This window comes from Cibotium barometz, chromosome 65 (assembly GCF_041138505.1).
Source record: "Cibotium barometz isolate CiBa-2024 chromosome 65, ASM4113850v1, whole genome shotgun sequence".
Lineage (NCBI taxonomy): Eukaryota > Viridiplantae > Streptophyta > Polypodiopsida > Cyatheales > Cibotiaceae > Cibotium > Cibotium barometz.
The window spans coordinates 17,913,582-17,933,453 of record NC_141110.1 but is presented as its reverse complement, the minus strand read 5'-3'; positions in this window follow the sequence as shown (position 1 = coordinate 17,933,453).

Below are 19,872 nucleotides of genomic sequence, written 5' to 3'. Positions count from 1 at the left end.
GGTCTTATTCATGCTATGGGACATGCATATGAGATGGTGTAGAGATTGACTCACATACTCTTGATGGTTATGATGGACGTGATTCTATGCATGGGAAGAGATTGATGTGTGATTGGAATCAATTGGTAATGCTACATTCAAATGCAAGTTGATGCCCTTGAATGCCATTTGATGCCAATTACTCATAAGCAATGCTTATGGAAGTGATACCAATTGGATGTTGATATCATTGGTATATGGTATTACCTCACTTGTTGATTGATGTTGGATCTTTGGATGAATGGTGGACATTTGGAGCTATGTGGATAAGCATGAGTTCATGCATAATGGTTTATGAGTATATTGTAATGGGCATGAGTCATGCCACATCCTTGTAAGTGATCCACCTCATTTTCAGATTCAAGCTATATGCACCTCACAATTGTTTCCACTCACTTCAATTTCTAGAAACTAGTATGTTGTGAGGTACCTCGGGCATTGGAGAAGAGGCCCGGGGAAGAGCATGGCTTGAATCCACCGTGTCGTGAGTGCCTTGGTAAAGCGGTACGATGGAGGATTAGGTTTGGAGGTGAAGACTTGGCCTCAACCTGTGCCTTGGTTCGAACTAGGTACGGGGGTGAGAAGAGCTTGGCCAAGAGATCGGCAAGCTTCAACGCGCTACACCGACGATCCTCTTGGTTTATGTACATGGCAATGGTGCCTTAATATGGACATCTCATGGGAATTGATAAGAGGATCATGGATTTTTGCATTGTTATTTGAGAAAATTTGAGATTTAGCTCCTAAAACAAAGGAGACTATGTCAAAATTTTCTCAAATTTTCTGGTTATACATGGACAATTGAAGCTTGTGGAGCATAATTTGCACACCTTGAGATGCCAATGAGGTGCGGAAAGTGTTGACATTGGTTTGGGAGCAAACAAGGATCAATTGGGCACAAAAAGGGTCACTTTGGCAAGAATCTGCAGATTCAGAAAAACCCTAATTCAGTCCCAACCCTTTTGGACTGACTTAAAAGGGACCATATGAGCTCTTAGTGCTTCCTTAGAGTTACCCAACGAGCCCTTAACCTCCACATTTCGATATCTCTTTAGGGTAGAATTTAGGGTTTTTACAGAAATAGTAAACCCTAATTCAGTCTCATAGGGGTTTGAAGGTCTTCTAGATCTAATTACATAGGCTTGTAGTACTCATTGAGGGCTTCGATTTGAGCTAAAAAGTTTTGCATTTGGATATCTCTAGCTCAAGTTATACCCAAAATACCGTTTCAGCCTATAATCCTGTAAACCCTAAAACAGAGAATAGTAGCACACCTCATCTCTTACAAGTCTTTGCATAGTGGTCTAGTACACTTCATTAGCTCTCCAACAAGCTTTAGATCACTTCAATCGGACATTCCTACCTCAATTTAGAGCCAAATTTCTGAAATCGAAGGTTTCCATGGGGCCGAAGCCAAAAGGGCGATCGAGGCGCAACACTTTGGCTTCCGACGAGGTAGAGGATGAAGAGGCAATGATGGAACAAGGAATTTTGGATGCTCCGGAGGATACTCTTGGGCACACTTCAAGAGAAGGGGATACTTTTGGGCATACTTCAAGAGAAGGGAATGAGGAGTTGAATGTCGGAAGTGCCCATAAGCACACCCCACAATCTTCACATACCATCCCCATCGATTCGATCATGCAAATGCTGATGGAAATGAATGCTAAGATGGACACGATGGCTACAAGGGTGGAAGTCAATGGTAGGCTTGACACTATGGCTACAAGGATGGAAGTTTTGGAAGAAAGAGTCACTCGGCCAATGAGCCAACGTTCCTATGATAGTGGTCATGGTGCTTTACATGAAGGCAAGCAATTTGGGACAGCTTTTGAAGGCCATAGGGAAGGCAAGCTACCCATGGTACAAGAGGTTTCTCCCAAGGTAACACATGAGCATTCCACTAAGAATGTCACTTTTGGATTCATGGCGGATGCTAGGAGGCCTTCTATGCGGGAGATGAAGCCTACTACATTTCAAGCGGGTTCTTCTCAATTAGATGGAAAGCAACATGCACCTACATTCAGACATGAGGAGTCAAATTTTGGGGATCCGAGGAGAGTACCTTTGAAACCCAAAGCAAATCAGTTCTCCATGCTTGAAGAGGAGGTGAATGATATGGATGATGTGGTTGAGCTTGATTGGGAACATATGTCATTCATTGAGAGACAAAGAGAAGCTCATGATAGGTGGATGGAAATGCCAAATTTTCTCAAGAGAGAGTACAAGGATTTTGCACAATTCCCTGGATCTTTTGTGCAAATGCAAAAGCACAAGCCCTCGCACCATCATGAGAATGCTTCGTCAACCGTGTCAAAGGATGTAAAGGACAAGATTTCACTCTCTAAGTACAAGGGTGATGGTTCAGCCCCACATGAGTTGGAAGAATGGATGAATAAGTTGGATACATACTTTCAGCTCTATCCGAAGAGTGAAAGGGACAAAGTGCATTTTGCATCCTTGCATTTGGAAGACTATGCACATCAATGGTGGAGACATATGCTCAAGGAAGGAGTTATGCCACATACTTGGGAAGAACTCAAGCATGAAATGAATATGACATTTGTGTCGCCTTTGGTTCTTGACCGATACCATGAAGAATGGTACGAACTCACACAAAAGGGCATGTCGGTTAGGGAGTACATCAAGAGGTTCATGAAGCTCTCTATGTTCGTGGATGGACTCAATGAAGGCATGCAATTGAAGAAGTTTGTGCATGGTCTAGATTCATATATCAAAGCGGATGTCTCGGCACAAAGACCAAGCACTATCAAAGAGGCTATGAGATTGGCGGAGCTATATGAGCCAAAGTATAAGAGGGTTCAGCCCAATGTAACTTTTCATAAGCCATTTCACATTTCTTCAAATGTGGGGAAAAGTCTACCTTCTTCTACATCCACTTACACTCCCAAATTCCATACATCTTTTGGAAGTGGACAGTCCACAAGCGGAGTGCATAATGATACTAAGAAGAGCAATGGGTTTGTCAAGGAGTCTTCTCAACCATTCATGAAGACTCAACGGATGGATGATCCTAAGATTGAGGAATTGAGGAGCAAAGGCCTATGTTTTAAATGCAAAGAGAAGTGGTCACCCGGGCACATTTGCAAATCAAAGAAAGTGGCTACTATGATCATTATGGATGCGGATTACGATTCCAAGTCATCTCATGATGTGGAAGAGTTTGAAGATTGCAGCGAGAAGACACATGAAGAAGACTTGGAGGGTCATTCTTTTGTCAAAGAAGAGGATGAGTTTCCTTTCGACCCCGGTGGAAGGGATCATGCATGCATTTTGAGGGACAATATGCCAAAATAGAGTGCTGCCCATATTTACAGAAAATTACAGCAAGGAGATGGTGAAGAATTTCCTCATTATTTATAAGCTTCGCAATGGTCTACTATGGCACAAGGATAAGGTGTATTTGGTTCCAACCTCATCCTACATTCTCAAGGTGCTTCATGAGATGCATTCACCCTCAAACGGATGGGTAAACGGAGTGCAGCTTTACCTTGCTGAATTTTGTCATAATTCAAGCAAGCATTTGAGTATTGGGATGTCACCCTTCGCTCTTTATGGGTATCAAGTGCATGTGACATCTATTGCTTTCCATGAGGATAAAATGGTTAATCCTTTAGCCAAGGAAGAGTTGGAAAGGATGAGACAGCTTCTTCAATTATGCAAGGATAATATGAAGAATGAAGGCAAATGCGGATGAGCATAGACGCAAAATGGAGTTCAAGGAAGGTGATTATGTGTTGCTCAAGCTTCCTAAGAGCCGTCACAATATTCTCAAAGGGTCTTCCAATTCCAAGTTGGCACATAGATACTATGGACCATATTTGGTAGTCAAGAAAGTGGGAGATTTGGCTTATAAGCTTGACCTACCTTCTTCTACAAGGATTCATAATGTGTTTCATGTATCCAACCTTAAGAGGTTTATGGGCTCTCTTCCTCAAGAGATTGAAGAGTTACCACCGATAGATGAAGAAGGGGAGATTATCTATGAGCCGGAGAGGATTGTGGACAAGAGGACAAGGGTTTTGAGGAACTGGAACATTGATGAATTCCTTGTGAAATGGAAGCGCTTGCCCATAGATGAGGCTACTTGGCAATCAATGGAGTATGTTCAACAACATGGTTTACTTGATGGAAGTATTCCTTGATCAAGTGGCATGATTATTATGTGAAGAATGGGCATATCATGAGGTTTTATATGTGCTGTAATTTCTGAACTGCTTTGGTTGGATCTATTATTGGGGTTACCAATCTACTCCAACACACTTGGAAGATCATTTGGTTTGATGACACATATGTGGGACCTTTTTGGGTGCGTCTACGCATCATTTGCAGCTCATTTTTATGGAGGTTTCATGAAGAATTTCAAGGGAAGCTTCATCGACAACATGGCTGCCATAACAGTCCTACATGCTATTTTTGGAGAAGGAGTTTGCCGGCTTCACTACATTTGGTTTCCCTATTCCAAATGTATTCGAGGCACATTTTTGAAGACCTCTCTACTTCCCATGGGTTTACATTGAGTTTGCGATTCAATTGTAAATATCTTGTATGATTTTGAGGACAAAATCTTTGGGAAGGAATTCTTGTATGATTTTGAGGACAAAATCTTTGGGAAGGGATGGTTTGTCATGAACCATAGAGCTTGATTTTCACATGTACATAGGGGCCCATGGGCAAAAGGAGAAAGTGACTATAAATAGGGCTTGGGGTACATTGGTAGGGACCTTTTGACACTTTTACTAATTTTGGTCATCTTGTACCTTTGGGCTCCATCTATGGAGATTTGGCCTTCCATGGTCATCCTCTTGGTGAGAGGTTAAACACACTTAGGCTATTTGTGCATCTTCTCTTGCTACATGCACTTATAGATTTTCTCTCTCTTTTGTATATTCATGTGATGAGCCATTTGATCACTAATCTCATGATTAATGGATGCTAGATTCTTGCTTTGATGTGTTTGATTCCATATTTTGCTCTAGATCCATTTCACATCCCTTGGCTTTTTTCATTGTTTTGCCTCTAATCTATATATAACCCATTGCCCATTATCTTGATTAATGGTTTCCCATGAAAAAGATATGTGGACTTGATGGTGATTTGTGTGAGCTTTAGTGTAGAATAGCTCTCTTTTTTATTTTTTGAAAAGAATGCTTTTTGCTTAATTTTTAGATTAATTTGTTGCTATTGTGGTTTATCATGTTCTTAGGGCTTGCACATAGTTTGTATTAGGCCTAGTTTGCATCCATCGCATCAAATAATACAATAGAATGTAATTTTTAATGAATTTCAGCTCTCTTTAGTGTTAAACATAGAACTAAGATCATTAATTTTAGTTTAATTGTGTGTTTGTTGTTGAAATTGTTTGGATTAAGAGTGTTAGCAAGTATTACGAGTAGCTTAATCTTTCAAAAAAATTCTTAAAACCATTAAAAAAACCCTTGAATTTGACTAATTTCTCTTAATGGATTGGTTTTTGTCAAAGGGTGATTAATCTTGTTGAAGAGGCCAAATTTTTTTAATGTGTTAATTGGGGTCTAAATTGATCATATGAGTAGTCGAATTTGATATTTTTGAGTGATTTGAGAGCATCTAGATGTATCAAAACACCTAATCACATCAATTTTTTCATCAATTGGAGAAATTTGACTTTCTTTGCTTAATTTTACCTTAAAAGAGGAGATCATAATTAAGAGTCTAATTAATCTCTTATTTTAGATTAATTTACACAATTGTTGATGCACAAAGATTAGCATTCCCTTGCTCTATCCAATGATGTACTCAATTGTGTGAATTAATTAAGGATTAGTGATTATTAGAGTCCTTGATTAGTATAAAAGAGGAAAAGATTAGTGGAAGGAATAATCTAAGATTAATCCTTAATCACTTTTTTACATAACTCATTAAGGCTAATGAGCATTCAATGAGTAGATGCTCATGAGTTGTCAAATTGTCTATTTTGGGGGAAGGGTGTAAAGGGGTGTCATTTTAAAAGGTTGACTTTTTTTATTCCCACTTATCTTTTTGAAAAAATGACCATATCCCTTTCATTTTAAATTCAAAAAATATTCTCCCAAAAGAAAAATTTTGTATTTCCCACTAGACTCACAAGACTCCCAAAAAAAATTTACGGCGCAAAAAAAAAAATTCACGCAAAAAAGGTTCATGTTTTTGGAAACCGCGCGCAAAAAAAAACAAATTTTAATAATCTGTGAAGTCCGGTTCACGGCGTGAAAATTTTTTCACGCCCAAAAGTTTCACGGTGTAATTTTTTTTGAATTTAATATTCCGTGAAGTCCTCCGGTTCTCACGGTGTGAAAATTTAAAGTTTTACGACGTGAATTTTTTCACGCCAAAAAGTTTCACGGCGTTACAAAATTCACGGCATGAAAATTTTTTCACGCCCAAAAGTTTCACGACGTTTTAAAAAAAATCGAATTTAATATTCCGTAAAGTCTGGTATATGACGTGAACCATTTTCTGTAATTTAATATTCCATAAAGTATGGTATATGGCATGAACCATTTTCTGTAATTTCACAGAACTAAAGTTCATGTGGAAAAAAAATCAAACTTTATAAAACTCGTGAAGTCCGTCGGCGTGAAAAGGGGTCCGTCGGCCAAAAAAAAAAACTCTGAAAAACACCCTTGTTTGGAAGCCCGTATCTCATAAATCATATATCCGATGAAGGCGCTCTAGGGCTCATCGAAAAGCTGACATCGAGCTCTTCAACTTTGGATTGGTTGTCCGAAGTCAAAATCGACTATTTTGGCCTCCGACTAGCAGCCTCAAAATTCGACTCGAAAATCGAGGTAAAAAAAACAATCCAAAAACCACGAAAAATCGCAAAAACAACACGAAAACGACGACGAGCCATATTCAGTCTACTTTTTGAAGGTCTAAACGACAAAATCACGGACGACTCAAGGAAACAAAGTTGTAGTACTCCAAAAATACTACAACGCTCTCATATAGAGTTTTTCAAAATTTCTTTTGAAATGAACTCAAAAATGTGTTACGAAACAGGAAAAAAATTCTTGAGATTTTTTTCCGTCTTGAGACAGTGATGGGAAATAGGTTTTAGAACCTCCTCTTCCATCTAGGAAGTTACTAGCATACACTTTTTCCAGAAAATTATCTCAAGTTTACGTGTATGCCTAAGCTAATTAGGACGAACAGACACCCGTTTGATCCAACGAAGAGTACGCCAAGCCTCTTGAGGCTATAACAGGCTATGGGAGAATATAAAAAGCCAAAAAAAAATGTGTTTGCTCATTAAGGAGCATTTAGGCACTGCGACATGGCCACGATAGAGGGATTGCTCGGGATCACACAAGGACTAAATCCAATGGCTGACATCTTTGAGCCATTGAGATCTATGCCACAAATTCACCTCCCAATACCATTGGCCATGCCTATAACAAGCGTGTCATTAGGATTTACACCCCCTATCACTTCCATCCCACCAGGCTTTGGTTCCTTACCTAACATTCCCGCAAATCCTATAAGTGTCAATCCTTTCCTAGATGCCCACACCCTAGTAGACATATTGACTAGTCTAGGAAGGGGGTGGCCCAAGGACTCAGTGAGTCTCTTCCAATAAGAGCACTCGCATACGGCCTCAGTGATTCATACAGAAATACCGCCGTACAAATTTTCAAAATTATGGGCAAATACGACGGAACAACAGACCCTGTTCAATTCATTCAAGTGTTTGAATAGAGATGTGAAGCCTTTGGAAATCCCAACTACCCCACTAAGGTACATGCGTTGAACTTATGCTTAGAGGGAAAAGCTAGTCGATGGTTCATTACATTGACGTCGGCGAGACCAACTTCAAAACCTTGAAATCAGCCTTGATACATGGCTTTTCCAGACAAGGTGATCGGTGGAGTGTAGTAACAGAACTTTATTCAATGGAGCGTCAACCAAATGAATCCATTAGATATTTTATCCTTAGGATAAAACTCTTGGACTCACGTTGTGAGTCATGGGAAAAATTAAACGATGTTCAATTGAAGAGATGTTTCATGATGGGCTTGAAGAATAACAGCTTACACAACTTGATCATTGTAACCAATCCGAAAACATTCGATCACAATGTTGTAAAGAAGCAATACGTTTAGATGACAACATGCTAGAATATGATCATGCTACAAGGTGTTCCTCATCTAAACCAAGTGAAGCAATGGCAAAAGAAAGATTGATCTTGGAATTGACATTCCCAGAATTTTATGCAGCCTTACTTAAAGCCTTACAGCCAACATCTCTAAGAGAGGATGAAAACCTTCAAAACCAAACATCCTTAATGCCTCTAGAAGTGAGGAATGAAATGCCTTGTGTTGAGTGCAATCACTATGACCATTCCAATCCTCATTGTGCATACAAGACACCTGTTCTTCTATACTGCATATATAGTAAAACCTTTGACCATGATATTAAAAAGTGTCCCGCTTCATCCACCATTGACTCAAAACCTCCATCTCCTGTGCACCAAATAGAAATAGTCCAAAGGGTAGAAACTGCTCAGAAAGCAGTTAATCGAACACTTCAGTGTTTCTATTGTCGTGGACCTTACAAGGTGGTAGACTGCACATTTTGGAATTCGTCCATGCCCATAGTCATTGATACCTTGCGAGCGACCAATGTGTGTACGATGTAGCATTGATCACATGTTCCAAGATTGCCCAAGACGAGTTACTTCAATGCAACTTGTCTCACAAAATACAACTCTTAACATCTTAAGTGTACAAAACGGGCAATTGTCCACGGTGTGTGTCCTTGAATGTGCTTACACGTTTACAAGCCAAGGCACGAGAAACAGTTAAAAAGAAACGCAAAAGACAATACCTCAACTTGGGTAGAAGAGCGTGCTTTAAAGTAGAACCCAAATGAAAAGTAAAACCTTCTAAACCCAAGAAAAACAAGGGACAACAAACTATCAAAACCAAGGTCGAATTAAGAGACAGGGAAAAGGAACCTGTAGAGAACATAAACCCAAAAGGGGACATAAACACAAAAGAGCCAAAAGCTATACAAGATGTAGAAGCATCCACCTCAAAAAACACCACACAAACCTCAACACCCATATGTGCGACACATGATACAAAACCCAAAAAAAATCGATCTCGTCGCATGGGTAAACATAATGAAAAACTGACAAACCAAAGAAAGTTAGATAATGAAACAAGTTTTAGTACATCACTAAGTGAGGGTGAAACAAGTTCTTACTCTTCGCTCAGTGCACCACATAGACCAATCAAGAAACTAGAACCCACCCAACCACCCCAAATGGATAATAATGATCACATGACATATGCGGAATGCAAAAAGCAAGCTCAGGAGAGCATGCTTAGTTTGGTTGAATGTCTTACAGGGTCACCGGTTGTGATTGAGCCTCATAATGCCAATCCTAAAACAACAACCAAAATACAAAGCCTAGAGGAGTATCGCTTCCCCTTTCAAGAGGAAGACATATACTCTCTACAGAAGAGTCATTTGGAATAGATTGTACGAACTATACGCTTGAGAAAGCACGTGAGGAATTCGATAATTCCCTTATAAGATTAAAACAGTCTCTCAAAACCTCATTTGGAGGAATGCTCTTCTCTCACATGAGTGATAAAGCCAGCATCACATCAGCACTTGCACCTTTAAGGGCTCAACCTGAGTTATTATACCAAGACATAAAGAACTCCATAAAACAAGACTGTGAGGATTCGCAAGTTTCCAAACAGACCTCATTAAGAATTTTTAGAGGGCCAAGGGTGCCAGCGTACGCATTGGGTACTCTTGAAAAAGCTGAAAGCCAAAATGAGGATGAAAGTGAATGGAAGTATGAAACAGAAACGGGATGTGAAGCCGAAACACCCATGGTTCCTTTGGAAGATTCTATCATGGTATGGTTGAATTTCCCTACAGGCAATGATGTTAAGCGCAAATGTGCATTGATTAGCCCTCGAGCTAGTAACATCATGACAATAGACACTTGGGTGTCATTGGGACGCTACTCAAACAATCGATGGGTGGCGATATGGAATTTACATTCCATGTTACCCTAGATTCCCTTGAGTATGATATCGTCCTTTTTGGCGAAACTTGGATTGGTGAATCGTTGTATTCAATAGATGAATCCATGCAAACAGTCACCTTGAACACTTCACTCCTACAAGCAATGTAAAATTGCTATACGGGAGGAAGAGACCTTGCAAGAGCTGGAACTTCCAACATATCTTTCTAAAAAGATCCCTAAGATTTTGGTGGGATTGGAAATTTCAAGTAAAATCACCACAAGCTCAAGCACAACTTTATCCAACACGAGATTTTGGTGGGATTGGAAATTTCAAGTAAAATTACCACAGCTCAAGCACAACTTTATCCAACACGAGAACACAATCTCATGACCCTCGAGCTATGGGATTTGTTAGGTCAACCAAGGCACATCCTGAAAGGAATACCTCTACACAAGACTTGAACATGCCATGTTTGGGGTAGTTTGAACATACAATGTATATTGAAACTAACCCTCTCAACTTGCAAGTTTTTTATGGTTGAGTATGTGTTGGAAGCATATTTTATCTTGGAGCATAAATGGACTTTGCTGCCCAAGCATCATGATGGTCAACGACAAAAATTTGACAATACCATACTGCAAGGAAGAGGATCCAAGGATACTATGATGGTAATTCCATCATATGGTTGCAAAAATCGAACAAAGTAAAAAAGACCTCACCACCGACTTCAACCCCAACAGCTTCACCTAAAGTTCAACAAGAATGAAGGCCCAAGCAACAGCAAGCAAATCACTCAACCACTCTTGTGCATTCAGCACAAGAGCTTGTTTGTTCAAGCAAACAATCAGCACAGTCTTCCCTACTGCCTCCATAACATTTGAGCAACAAATTTAAGAATCAATACCCACGTCTGCAAAACAGACTTATGAGCGCATCAAGAACAAAATAACAATGCTCTTATCACCCCATTGGAAGTGAGAAATTAGTGCACAAGAACCTGTTGCTCGCAAGTCAGGACCTAGTTGTCCCATAAAATCAATATAAAATTTAAAAAAATAATTTTAAAAAAACCCATCGAGGTAAAAACTGCAACTTCACGGGGTCAAGACTAGCAATCTCGCAAGTTTAGGTTTCTCAAGAAATACAGTCTCACAGCTTAAATACCTGCACTTTCACTATTTTAGCCTCATCACAGATTAAGCCATATCACACATTAACACCTTCCCAACAGTCTTCAATAGCCATTATATATCTGTTAAGCCATTATATATCTGTTAAGCTTATTGCTTACTATTCTTTTGGCTAAATTAATGTAGCAGTTGCTCCATGAGTACATATCCATACTCATGTACTGGAGAACATTTGCACCAAAGTCTCACCACCATTCGGGGGAGCCATGGTGGACGAAAGCTTGGTTAATGGTATAACCCATCGCCTAGAATTTTCCTTCAAATTACAAACCTCTCCAAAAGACGCTACTCAATGAACTTCAATCCTTAGTGAAGATATCTATATTAGTCTCGCAAGTCGATGTAATTCTTTCAAACCTCACCAACAAGTGGCTACTTCAACACATAGCAATTAAATAAGTGTCTATGTGACTTAATTCTTATACTTCATGTAAATCTGCTTCATAATAGCACTTAAATATACATAAAAACATAAAAAGCACATGGACATAAGAAGACAGGAACAGGTCCTCAACAATATTTGACAAGAGTCCTGCTACACAAAGGGACATCATTAAAAGCCAATTACTTCAAATGATGAATGTTACTTCAATGAATCAAATGAGGAGCTGAGAATCACCATATCGTTCCGATGAAGTCTACGTTCCTCCAGATCCTTCCCTCTCTTCTCTCCCATTTTTAACATCTCTTAGTGTCCCCACTAACAAAAATCACATGTAACCTTGCCGATGATTGCCAAAAACAAATTGAGTCAAAAAAAAGGGACTCACACAAATATAAAAATGCAATCATTTTGTAAAAACCCCCACCCCGTTAGGAACTCCCGATACACCACTAACCTCTTCATTCATTAACATGCTTTTCTTATTTCTTCCTCGGAAGAACAAAGACAATTGAAAGTCACTCAACATCAAAGCCATCGATGATAAAGCTTTTTCATTCTCCCCACACAAAGGTCTTCAACGCGATCACGCGGACGCGATTGCCATCAAGAGGGGGGGACGTTAATCCAATTCTAGCATTAACAAGAGCTACCGCCATTATCTTACATCAAAGAGTCACGGTAGATACACCAAAGGGTCATACATTCAAGATATAAAGCAATAGTGTCCAAAGTTACAACTTGGATGGGCGTCTGTAATGGTGTGATAGAGTATTTATGGCGATTCCCAGTTCAAGAGCATGTGGCAGCAAGATAGGATGAAGTCCTAAGTGATGTACTTCATGGATATATTATGAGGGTAGTCATTGTAATAGCATTAGGCCTCTTATGAGCCTAAAATGCCCAGTCGGTCATAGTTTAAGTGAGTATGAACACTTATGGCCATGTATATAAGTGAATATCTCTCATAATACAACATACTCTCCCATTGTGCAATTGAGTCTTTCTTTTGCTAATCCTCTTGCTAATCTCTCTCCCTAATGCATGCTAGTGAGTGTGTGTGAGTGAAGTGAGGGGAGGGGAGGGACGAGTACCCGTAGTACAACGTGACGGTGTGACAACGCTCGTGGGAGGCGTAGTGGAATTGCTTCTCAAGGAGTTGTAAAGCTTAGAGACCTCAAGGGTTACAAGCTCAGCCATTGGGAAAGATCCTCACAACAATTGCGGTTCACCAGGTAATTTCTTTTTGGATGTGTTTCAAGGAGGGTTAGGGTGAGCCATAACAGTATGGAACACTAGAATTTATTACACATAGAAGTCCTTGATACAATGCTCTTTTACATGTATGTGATATTTATCTGTGATGGATAACTTAACACAATTAAGTGTTGAGAGGGTGACCCAAGTTGGTTGTGAGTGAATCCAACCAACTGTGACATGTGTGACGCATAGAAGTCCTTGATACAATGTCTCTTTTACATGTCTATGATATTTATCTGTGTGACGAATAACTTAACACAATTAAGTGTTGAGAGGGTGACCCAAGTTGGTTGTGAGTGAATCCAACCAACTGTGACATGCGTGACGCATGTAAGGAATGTGTGAGTTTGATTGTGAGTGAATCCGATCAACTCTTCTGAATTAATTCTTGATGAGGGTGACCGAGTGTGGTATAAGAATTAAGAGCGAATCTGATTCTTTAGAGGGTGACCCTAGTTGGTTGTGAGTGAATCCAACCAGTTGTGAGTGAATCCAACCATTTGTGACACATGTGAGACGTGTGGTGTACTTTGTGAATAAGTGCGACACGTATGAAGACATTGTGAGTGAATCCAATGTGAGAGTTTGATTGTTGTAAGTGAATCCGATCAACTCTAAGACACGTGTGACGCATGTAAAGATTTTGTGAGTTTGATTGTGAGTGAATCCGATCAACTCTAAGACATGTGTAACGCGTGTGAGGACATTGGGAGTGAATCCAATTAATTATATAAAGACATTGTGAGTGAATCCAATGTGGTGTGAATCCAATTAATTATGTAAAGACATTGTGAGTGAATCTAAGGGGGGTACGATTAATGTGTTTAATCTCCTGTGTGTGCTGATAGTTACAACCGAGGACGGTTGTCTCCTCAACTGGGAGGATTGTCACGGGAGTGAGATTTCAAAAATATTTTATTATCCAATTTTTTGTAAAAAGAAATCATGTAGAGAAAGCTTGGGCTAAAAGAGCCATGTAACCTATTTTTGAAGTAATAAAATCTATAAATACTCAAGCGGGGATGCTTTTGGATACACGTTTGGGGGGACCCAATCTGGTGTTTCTCTTGCGTTTGTATTTTTTTGTTCTGCACACTTCGCGAGGTCCCATTTATTTTTTCGTTTCAATAATAAGAAAGGATATTAAATAAATATATATGTATTATAATATAATGTTATATATATTACATAAGTGTGAATAAGAAAATTAAACACACACACACACACACACATATATAGTAAATATATAATGATATATAAATCAATATACATATAGTAAATATATAATAATATTATATTAATACTATTATATATATAAACACATTCACATGTATATACGTGTACACATAGCCACACATGTGCATGTGGAGGGGGTGTGTGTGTGTGTGTGTGTGTGTGTGTGTGAGAGAGAGAGAGAGAGAGAGAGAGAGAGAGAGAGAGAGAGAGAGTTTCTATGTGTATGTGAGATTGTGTATGCGAGACGAGTGACAAGAGAGTGTGATGTGAGACAGACGAGAAGACAGAGTGCATGTGCACATGTATGTGTGTGAGAGGATTGTGTCTGTACGTGACAGAGACATAAAGAGTATGCATGTGAGAGAGACACACAGATATGCATCTACATGAGAGAATCACACAAAAACATGCACACATATGTACACACGCATGCATGCACACACGCATACACACACGTGCACACAGGTGTATACAAACACACACCACACATAAAAACACACAGCACATATACTCACTCACACACTCTTGCACACGTGCACACGTGCGTGCATATATGTATGTATATGTGCATGTGTGTGTGTGTGTGTATATATATATATATATATCCACACACACATACATATATACACAATATATATAATATTAAAAATAAAATACCTATAATATATATGTATATATATTATAGTTATCCGTTTTGTAAGTGGTGCACAGTGCACACTCGTTCAATCAAACTCGTGAGTATTTAAGGAGCCACCACGTGGTCAAGTAGACACTCATTCAATCAAACTCGTGAGTATTAAGGAGCCACCACATGGCCAAGTAGACACTCATTCAATCACGTGGTCAAGTAGACACTCATTCAATCAAACCCGTGAGTACTAAGGAGCCACCACATGGCCAAGTAGACAACTACCACGTGGAATGTCCCAAGTAAGAAATAGAATAGAATAGAAGAATATATAGTTTTTTTTCCTTGCATGTTGTTAATGCACGTGACATATTCAATCACCTTATATATGCCATTAATTAATTAATCGAGGTAACATCTATTAATTAATTAATAGCTATTTACAATTCTACCTTAGAAAATCTAAGGTTCACTAACGTCTAATTTTTTAATTAAAATAATTATTTTAACTGATTTTAAATATTGATTTGATTTATTTTAAGGTTTTTATTTATTTATTAAATAGTTCTCTCTCTCTCTCTCTCTCTCTCTCTCTCTCTCTCTCTCTCTCATAGTGTCTGTGTGTGTGTAATAAAAGAGGACCCTCGTACTACCTTTCTGCCACCCACAAGTGGGGGGCCCATGGGCAAAAGGAGAAAGTGACTATAAATAGGGCTTGGGGTACATTGGTAGGATCTTTTGACACTTTTACTAATTTTGGTCATCTTGTACCTTTGGGCTCCATCAATGGAGACTCGGCCTTCCATGGTCAAGTTCATGGCTAACTTGAAAGCCATCCTCTTGGTGAGAGGTTAAACACACTTAGGCTATTTGTGCATCTTCTCTTGCTACATGCACTTATAGATTTTCTCTCTCTTGTATATTCATGTGATGAGCCATTTGATAACTAATCTCATGACTAATGGATACTAGATTCTTGCTTTGATGTGTTTGATTCAATATTTTACTCTAGATCCATTTCATTTGGTATCAGAGCCTTGATTTTGATCCATTATCAAGGTATAGGGCATGAGATTAGTCATTTTCTTGATAATTTTTTGAATTTTCTTTTGATTTCTTGGAGTTTTGGCTTAATCTTGCTTAATTTCTACTTAACCTTTTGAGATTAGTGGAGGGGAGGCATCATTTCATGTGATTTGTGATTTCATGGAGATTTAGCTCAATTGGACCTAATTTGGGCATCTTGGACCAATTATTTGGAGCGGGGGTACAAAAATTTAAAAAAAATTGAATTAATCACCTGTTAATCTCTCTGTTAATCACGTTTATCTTTTTGTGCTTCTACTCCAAGCTTTCCATGGCCATTACTTCTCATCTTTTCCCTGTTTTGCTCCCATTTGCTAGGGCTTTTGTTGATCTTGAGGAGAGGAACACATAGAGTACCAATTTACATGCATTTTTCTGAAAATTTCTGAAAAATTGTTTCCCTTTCCTTTCCCTCATGACCTCGCTCTGAGAGAACATGCGTGTGCCGGAGCAACCCTAAAACCAGAGCCATGACCGTGTCTACTACTTCTTCTGCCCGCCCGGTGTCTACATGGAGAAGATGAAGCCCCAATTCGTTGGCAAGCGAAGAATCGACCGCTTTGTCGACCAATCCGAGGCACAGGATGAGCTGCCATGGCTGCAGGCGGCGTTGTGCGGCCCGGGGAAGAAAGGAGAGCGAATGCGGCCAACGTGCTGAATGCAAGATTCTTTAATCACACCCATTTGGATGTCATGTGGCCATTTGTGATACAAATGCAAGATTCTTTGATGAATCCATGCATAAATGGATGAAGGAATGCATATGCTTAGATGCATTGATTGAGCCACATGCTTAGATGCATTGATTGAGCCACATGCATGGAGTGGATGTTGGGTAATAATGAGAAGGTTTTTGCTATGGACATGATGCTTTTATGCATTGGTATGATGCTATTGAGCATTGGAAGAGCTTGATGTGTGATTGGAATCAATTGGTAATACTACATTCAAATGCAAGTTGATGCCCTTGAATGCCATTTGATGCCAATTACTCATAAACAATGCTTATGGGAGTGATACCAATTGGATATTGATGTCATTGGTATATGGTATTACCTCACTTGTGTTTATTGATTGATGTTGGATCTTTGGATGAATGGCGGACATTTGGAGCTATGTGGATAAGCATGAGTTCATGCATAATGGTTTATGAGTATATTGTAATGGGCATGAGTCATGCCACATCCTTGTAAGTGATCCGTCTCATTTTCATATTCAAGCTATATGCACCTCACAATTGTTTGCACTCACTTCAATTTCTAGAAACTAGATATGTTGGTGAGGGTACCCCGGGTGTTGGCGGACAGGCCCCGGGGGGGATCATGGCTTGAATCCACCGTGCCGTGAGTGCCGTGGTAAAGCAGTACGGTGGAGGATTTGAAGACTTGGCCTCAACCCGTGCCTTGGTTTGGACTAGGTACGGGAGTGAGAAGAGCTTGGCCGGGAGATTGGCAAGCTTCAACGCGCTACATCGACGATCTTCTTCGCACAATCATCCTCTTGGTTTATGTACATGGCAATGGCGCCTTAATATGGACATCTCATGGAAATTGATCTTACATTATGCCATGGGAAACGTATGGTGAATGCTTGGAATTGCAAGGAATTTATATGCCTTTTGGTGATGCAAGTTGAGGCACATGCTATATAATGGATGGGAATTGATAAGAGGATTATGGATTTTTGCATTGCTACTTGAGAAAATTTGAGATTTAGCTCCTAAAACAAAGGAGGCTATGTCAAAATTTTCTCAAATTTCGGGTCATACATGGACAATTAAAGCTTGTGGAGCATAATTTGCAGACCTTGGGATGCCAATGAGGTGCGAAAGATGTTGACATTGGTTTGGGAGCAAACAAAGATCAATTGGGCACAAAAAACGGTCACTTTGGCAAGAATCGGTAGATTCACAAAAACCCTAATTCAGTCCCAACCCTTTTGGACTGAATTAAAAGGGACCATATGAGCTCTTAGTGCTTCCTTAGAGCTACCCAACGAGCCCTTAACCTCCACATTTCGATATCTCTTTAGGGTAGAGTTTAGGGTTTTTGCAGAAACAGTAAACCCTAATTCAATCACAAGGGTTTGAAGGTCTTCTAGATCCAATTATATAGGCTTGTAGTACTCATCGAAGGCTTCCATTTGAGCTAAAAAGTTTTGCATTTGGATATGTCTAGCTCAAGTTGTACCCAAAATACCGTTTCAGCCTTTTACCCTATAAACCCTAAAACAGAGAATAGTAGCACACCTCATCTCTTACGGGTCTTTGCATAGTGGTCTAGTACACTTCATTAGCTCTCCAACAAGCTTTAGATCACTTCAATTGGGCGACCAAGGTGCAACACTTTGGCTTACGACGAGGTAGAGGGTGAAGAGGCAATGATGGAACAAGGAATTTTGGATGCTCCAGAGGATACTCTTGGGCACACTTCAAGAGAAGGGGATACTTTTGGGCATGAGGAGTTGAATTTCGGAAGTGCCCATAAGCACACCCCACAATCTTCGCATGCCATCCCCATCGATTCGATCATGTAAATGCTGATGGAAATGAATGCTAAGATGGACACGATGGCTACAAGGGTGGAAGTCAATGGTAGGCTTGACACTATGGCTACAAGGATGGAAGTTTTGGAAGAGAGGGTCACTCGGCCAATGAGCCAACCTTCCTATGATAGTGGTCATGGTGCTTCACATGAAGGCAAGCAATTTGGGACAGCTTTTGAAGGCCGTAGGGAAGGCAAGCTACCCATGGTACAAGAGGTTTCTCCCAAGGTAACACATGAGCATTCCACTAAGAATGTCACTTTCGGATTCATGGCGGATGCTAGGAGGCCTTCTATGTGGGAGATGAAGCCTACTACATTCCAAGCGGGTTCTTCTCAATTGGATGGAAAGCAACATGCACCTACATTCAGACATGAGGAGTCAAATTTTGGAGATCCGAGGAGAGTACCTTTGCATCCCAAAGCCAATCAGTTCTCCATGCTTGAAGAGGAGGTGTATGATATGGATGATGTGGTTGAGCTTGATCGGGAACATATGTCATGCATTGAGAGACAAAGAGAAGCTCATGATAGGTGGATGGAAATGCCAAATTTCCTCAAGAGGGAGTACAAGGATTTTGCACAATTCTTTGGATCTTATGTGCAAATGCAAAAGCACAAGCCCTCACACCATCATGAGAATGCATCGTCAACCGTGTCAAAGGATGTAAAGGACAAGATTTCACTCTCTAAGTTCAAGGGTGATGGTTCAGCCCCACATGAGTTGGAAGAATGGATGAATAAGTTGGATACATACTTTCAGCTCTATCCGAAGGGTGAAAGGGACAAAGTGCATTTTGCATCCTTGTATTTGGAAGACTATGCACATCAATGGTGGAGACATATGCTCAAGGAAGGAGTTATGCCACATACTTGGGAAGAACTCAAGCATGAAATGAATATGACATTTGTGTCGCCTTTGGTTCTTGACCGATACCATGAAGAATGGTATGAACTCACACAAAAGGGCATGTCGGTTAGGGAGTACATCAAGAGGTTCATGAAGCTCTCTATGTTTGTGGATGGACTCAATGAAGGCATGCGATTGAAGAAGTTTGTGCATGGTCTAGATTCATATATCAAAGCGGATCGGCAGCACAAAGACCAAGCACTATCAAAGAGGCTATGAGGTTGGCGGAGCTATATGAGCTAAAGTATAAGAGGGTTCAGCCCAATGTACCTTTTCATAAGCCATTTCACACTTCTTCAAATGTGGGGAAAAGTCTACCTTCTTCTACATCCACATCCACTTACACTTCCAAATTCCATACATCTTTTGGAAGTGGACAGTCCACAAGTGGAGTTTATAATGATGCTAAGAAGAGCAATGGGTTTGTCAAGAAGCCTCCTCAACCATTCAAGAAGACTCAATGGATGGATGATCCTAAGATTGAGGAATTGAGGAGCAAAGGCCTATGTTTTAAATGCAAAGAGAAGTGGTCACCCGAGCACATTTGCAAATCAAAGAAAGTGGTGG